Raw genomic sequence first — 6,989 nt, 5'->3', positions numbered from 1 at the left:
AAGGAAATAAAAGCAATAAAGGAGTAGAAACACGGGGTTGCGGACATCAATAGCTACCTCGTAATCTCCGAAAGCCCGCCTGAAGTTGGAGGAATCAACACTCGGGAGCGGAACCAACCACGCCTGAATCTGCACACAGGGTGTAGGGAGTAAAGTGAGTACTCCAACTCAGTAAGTAACAAATGTAAATAACGACTGAAAGTAAGAAAACACGTAAGGCACAAGGCATTCTATAATGAAACAGTAAAACCATTTAAAAGCAGTAAAACAGTGGAAAGTCAAGTAAAATCCTCTTTCAACACATAAACAAGAAATTGACAGGTAATTAAGGTAAAGTAAACAAATAGAAGTTCTCCCCTCGGGCACAGTATCACCACATCCGCCCCTCGGGCAACATCTTAGAATAATAACAGCCCCTCGGGCTCAATCTCACATCACAATGGGTACCCGCGCTCACTAGGGGTGTGTAGACTCCTGGAGGGGCCCCTTACGGCCCAAGCGAAATAACAAGTCATCTCGTGGCATCAAACTAGGCCCTTGGACTCATATCAATCAAGCCACCTCGAGGCGTGCATATCTCAGGCCCTCGGCCTCAAATCAGTATCAGTGTTTCCTCACAACATAGGCCATCGGCCTTACTCAGTCAAAAATCCTCACAAGCCCCTCGGGTTATAGTAAAATAGTGTCTCTCAGCCCAAACATCATTTAAAATGTCATTTAAGTATGAAAACTGAGTAAACATGGCTGAGTAGTAAAACAGTGGAAAATAACATGACTGAGTTCAAGTATAAAGTCAAAACAGTGAGGAAATATCAATAAAAATCCCCGAAAGGTTCAAATAGTTGGCACTAGGTCCAAATATGGCATTCAACCCAAATAATGATGATAGTAAATAGTTTTCAATCAAATACGCGGTAAAATCATCAATCGGGACGGATCAAGTCACAATCCCCAATGGTGCACGACCCCGCGCTAGTCATCAAGCGTATGCCTCACCTCAATATAGCACTACAATGTGCAATCCGGGGTTTCAAACCAAACATCATTTACAATCATTACTCACCTCGAAGCGGCTAAATCTCTAGCTCGCGACGCCTTTGCCCCTCGAATCGGCCTCTATACGCGTCGAATCTTTCCAAAATCAGAACGAGGACATCAAAATATGTTAAGGGAACAAAGCCCAAGAGAAAACAATCAATAAAGCGCACAATCCCGAAATTATCAAAACCGGACCCCCAGGCCCACGTCTAAAAAATAAGAAATTTTCACACCAATAGATTCCTTATCTCCCCACGAGTTCATACATATCAAAAGTTCTCAAATCCGACCCCAAATGATCCTTCAAATCCCAAATCAAAAGTCCAATTTCTCAGGCCCTAGTTCTTCAATTTTTAGGCTTAGCTTTCATGATTTTCTAGGTGGAATTTGCATAATAATCGAGTTTTTAGTCCAAGAATCTTACCTCCCAACGATTCCCCTTGAATCCCTCTTCAATATCCTTCAAAAATCTCCCAAAATGGCCAACTATGGAGGAAATAAACCCAATCCTCGCGGACAAGACAAGTTTAAAAACATTTCTGCCCAGACATTTTTCTTCATTGCGATTGCAGAACATCCCTCGCGATCGCGAAGAACAAATCTTCAGCTCCCAAATTTACTCTATGCGAACGCGACAAAGCCTATGCGAATGCGATGCCCAGATGACTTAACACTACGTGATCGCGGACACACCTCCGCGTTCGCAATGAACAAAGACCAGCCAAGCCCTAGGTCCATTTAACTCTATGCGAACGCGACTACCTTTCCGCGTTCGCGATGAATGACCTTCCCATGATATGGGATCGCTAGCCTCTCTTCGCGAACGCGAAGATCAACTAGACATCCTCCTCAAAACCTTCTACGCGATCGCAGGACTCCCCTCGCTATCGCGAAGGGCAAAGTTTTGCAACATCTGAACCTGCAATTTCTGCTATCTTTTCAACTCCAAAATGATCCGAATGACCACCCGAAACTCACCCGAGGCCCCCGAGACCTCAACCAAAGGCACCAACATGTCCTAAAACCTTATTCAAACTTGTTCCAATCATCAAAACACCTCGAACAACACCAAATCACCCAAAACACATCGGATTCAAGCCTATGTTTCTAAAATCTTCCAAATTACGCTTTTGATCAGAAACACAACCAAACCACGTCCGAGTGACTTGAAATTTTGCACACACATCCCAAATGACACAACAAAACTACTGCAACTCTCGGAATTCCATTCTGACCCCTATATCAAAATCTCGCCTATCAACCGGAAATCGCCAAAATATCAACTTCACCAATTCAAGCCTAAAACTCATTCCGATCACACTCCTAAGTCACAAATCACCCCCCGAAGCTAACCAAACCATCGGAATTCACTTCTGAGCCCTCTAACACATAATTCAACATCTGGTTGACTTTTCCAACTAAAGATCCCTCAAAAGAGACTAAGTGTCTCAAACCTTGCCAAAATCATTCCGGGCTCGATCCGACCAATCCGATACCATAAAACACGGATAACGAAGCATAAAGAAGCAGAAATAGGAAAAAATGGAGCGGTAACTCATGAGACGACTAGCCGGGTCGTCACATCCTCCCCAACTTAAACAATCGTTCGTCCGCGAACGAATCAAGAAATATACCTGAAGCCTCAAACAGGTGAGGATATTTGCTCCACATCTCCCGCTCGGTCTCCCAGGTAGCCTCCTCCACGGGCCGACCTCTCCACTGCACTTTCACTGAAGCTATATCCTTTGACCTCAACTTTCGAACCTGACGACCCAAAATAGCTACTGGCTCCACATCATAGGTCAAATCATCATCCAACTGAACCGTGCTGAAATCCAGGACATGAGACGGGTCCCCAATATACTTTCGGAGCATAGAAACATGAAATACCGGATGCACACTCGACAAGCTGGGTGGAAAAGCAAGCTCATAAGCCACCTCCCAAATCCTCCAAAGCACATCAAAAGGCCCAATGAACCACAGACTTAATTTCCCTTTCTTTCTAAATCTCATAATACCCTTCATGGACGAAACCTTCAATTGAACATTTTCACCAACCATGTAGGACACATCTCGAACCTTCCTATCAGCATAACTCTTTTGCCTCGAATGCGCTGTACGAAGCCTCTCCTGAATCACCTTCACCTTTTCTAAGGCATCATGCACCAAGTCTGTCCTCAATAGCCTAGCCTCGTCGGGCTCGAACCAACCAACTGGAAATCTACACCGTCTCTCATACAAAGGCTCATATGGAGCTATCTGAATACTCGACTGGTAGCTGTTGTTATAAGCAAACTCTGCAAGTAGTAGAAACTGATCCCATGACCCTCCAAAATCAATGACACAAGCATGCAACATGTCCTCCAATATCTGAATAGTGGGCTTGGACTGCCCGTCTGTCTAAGGGTGGAAAGTTGTGCTCAACTCAACTTGAGTCAACTCTCACTGCATAGACCTCCAAAACTGCGATGTAAACTCAATGCCCCTATCTGAAATGATGGAAACTGGGACACCATACAAACGAATAATCTCCCGGATATAGATCTCTGCCAACCGCTCTGAAGAATAAGTAGTACACACAGGAATGAAGTGCACGGACTTGGTCAGCCGATCCACAATCACCCAAATAGCATCGAACTTCTTCAAAGTCTATGGAAGTCCAACGACAAAGTCCATATTGATCCTCTCCCACTTCTACTCGGGAATATCCATCTGTTGAAGTAAGACACCCGGTTTCTGTTGCTCATATTTCACCTGCTGACAATTGAGACACCGAACTACAAATCTCATAATATCTTTCTTCATTCTTTTCCACCAGCAGTGCTGCCTCAAATCCTGATACATCTTCGTGGCACCCGGATGAATGGAATACCGCGAGCTATGGGTCTCCTCCAAAATCAATTCCCGAAGCCCATGCACATTGGGCACACAAATCTGGCCCTGCATCCTCAACACTTCATCATCTCCAATGGTCACATCTCTAGCATCGTCATGCTGAACTCTATCCTTAAGGACAAGAAAGTGCAGATCATCATACTGGCGCTCTCTGATGCGATCATATAAGGAAGAACGAGACACCACACAAGCCAATACCCGACTGGACTCCGAAACATCTAATCTCACAAATCGATTGGCCAAAGCCTAAACATCAATTGCGAGAGGTCTCTCCCCAACTAGAATATATGCCAAACTACCCATACTCACCGCCTTTCGGCTCAAGGCATCGTCCACCACATTGGCCTTTCCCGGATGGTACAATATAGTGATATCATAATTCTTAAGCAACTCCAACCATCTCCGCTGCCTCAAATTGAGATCCTTCTGCTTGAACAAATGCTGAATACCGCGATGATCAGTGAACACCTCACAAGATACGCCGTACAAGTAATATATTCAATGTGTGAACTATGGTAGCCAACTCCAAATCATGAACGGGGTAGTTCTTCTCATGGGGCTTCAACTGACGAGAAGCATAAGCAATAACTCTACCCTCTTACATCAATACATAACCAATTCCAACTCTCGAAGCATCACAATACACGGTATATGAACCTGAAGCTGATGGCAAAACCAACACTAGAGCTGTGGTCAAAGCTATCTTGAGCTTTTGAAAGCTCTCCTCTCACTCGTCCGACCATACAAACGAAGCACCCTTCTGAGTCAACTTGGTCAAGGGCGATGTGATAGATGAGAATCCTGAACAAACCGGTGATAATAGCCCGCCAAACCAGGAAAGCTGCGAATCTCTGTGACTGAGGGCGGTCTGGGCCAACTCTGAACCACCTCTATCTTCTTAGGATCAACCTGAATACTCTCGCTAGACACCACGTGTGAATCTCTATGGCTGAGGGCGGTCTGGGCCAACTCTGAACCGCCTCTATCTTCTTCGGATCAACCTGAATACCCTCGTTGGACACCACGTGCCCCAAGAAAGCCACTGAACTGAGCCAAAACTCACACTTGGAGAATTTTGCATAAAGCTTCTCCTCCCTCAATCTCTGCAACACGACTCTCAAATGCTCCGCGTGCTCCTCTTGACTACGCGAGTTCACTAGAGTATCATCAATGAAAACTATGACAAATGAATCGAGATAAGGCCGGAACACACTGTTCATCAAAAGCATGATGCTGTTGGGGCATTAGTCAGCCCAAAAAACATCACCAAGAACTCATAATGACTATATCGGGTCCTGAAAGCCATCTTAAGAATATCCAAGTCCCTGATCTTCAACTGGTGATAACCTGAATAGAGATCAATCTTGGAGAACACCCTCGCTCCCTGAAGCTGGTTGAATAAATCATCAATGCGTGGCAAAAGATACTTGTTCTTAATTGTTACCTTGTTCAATTGCCTATAATCAATGCACATTCTCATTGTGCAATCCTTCTTCTTCACAAATAGAACCGGCGCACCCCAAGGTGACACACTAGACCGAATGAACCCTTTATGAAGGAGTTTCTGAAGCTGTTATTTTAATTCCTTCAACTCCGCTGATGCCATACGATACAGCGGAAGAGAAATGGTCTGAGTGCCTGGCACCAGGTCAATACCAAAATCAATATCCCTGTCCGGTGGCATGCCCGACAGGTCTGCAGGAAACACATCGGAAAAATCCCCCACAACTGGAATAGAATCAATACTGGGAGTCTCATTACCGACATCCCGCACAAAGGCTAGATACGAAAGACAACCCTTCCCAACCGTACGTTGGGGTTTCAAGAATAAGATCACTCTACTGGGAACATAATCAGTCACACATCATCACTCGATCCGTGGCACACCCGACATGGCCAATGTGATTGTCTTAGCATGGCTGTCCAGAATAGCACGACACGAAGATAACCAATCCATGCCCAAAATGACATCAAAACCCACCATGCTCAATAGTAATAGATCCACTTAGGTCTCCAGACTCCCAATAGTCACCACACACGACCGATACATAGTCTACAACAACAGTATCGCCCACCGGGGTAGATACATGAACAGGTAAAGCAAGAAACTCACGGGGCATACCCAAATAACGAGGAAAGTATGATGACACATAAGAAAAGGTGGAACTATGATCAAATAATACAGAGGCATCTCTATGGTAGACTGAAACAATACCTATAATAATAGCGTCTGAAGTAATAGCATCGGGTCTGCCTGGGAGTGCATAGAAACGGGCCTGACCGCCACCTAATTGACCTCCCCTTCTAGGGTGACCCCTAGCTACTGGCATCCACCCCTAGCTGGCTGGGCGGGTGGTAATGAAGTAACTGGCGCTGAAGCCGATGACTGACCCCTCTACTGAGATGAACTCGCAAGACGACGAGGGCATTGCCTCCACATATGACCCATCTCACCACACTCATAACAACTCCCAGGTGCTGGAGAAGGGGACTGAAGGGAACCCCTCGCACCGGGGTGACTAGCAGATGCACTCGTCATAGAAGAGTCTTGAACTGATAGAGCACGGGTCGAACTCTGAACTGGAAAGGCACTAAGTGATGACTGTCCCTACAGAGAACCATGATAACCATGACCCGAAGATGCCCCACGATAACCTGGGTGAGCTGGCTGAGCATACTTGAATGGACGGCCTCTGCCATGCTGAAACTAACCTCTCGAATGAGTACCACTATAACTGCCAAATCCTCGAGGCCTTTTGTCCTCCCTCTCCTCTCGCTCTTGGCGACGAACAGACTCAATCTCACAGGTGATATCCACAACCTCCTCGAAAGTAGCACCAATAACCCTCTCCTTGGTCATAAAAATACGGAGATGATACGTAAGACCATCGACAAACCTCCTAATCCTTGCTCTATCTATCGGGACCAACCAGATGGCATGACGAGCCAACTCAGAAAACCTCAACTCATACTGTGACATTGTCATCTCCCCCTGACGCAACCATGCAAACTGCCTACGCAGCTCCTCTCTACAAGACTGCGGCACATACTTCTCC

The sequence above is a fragment of the Nicotiana tabacum genome, chromosome 18 (assembly GCF_000715075.1).
Source record: "Nicotiana tabacum cultivar K326 chromosome 18, ASM71507v2, whole genome shotgun sequence".
NCBI lineage: Eukaryota > Viridiplantae > Streptophyta > Magnoliopsida > Solanales > Solanaceae > Nicotiana > Nicotiana tabacum.
The sequence above is the reverse complement of the archived record's forward strand: the minus strand, read 5'-3'. Positions refer to the sequence as shown.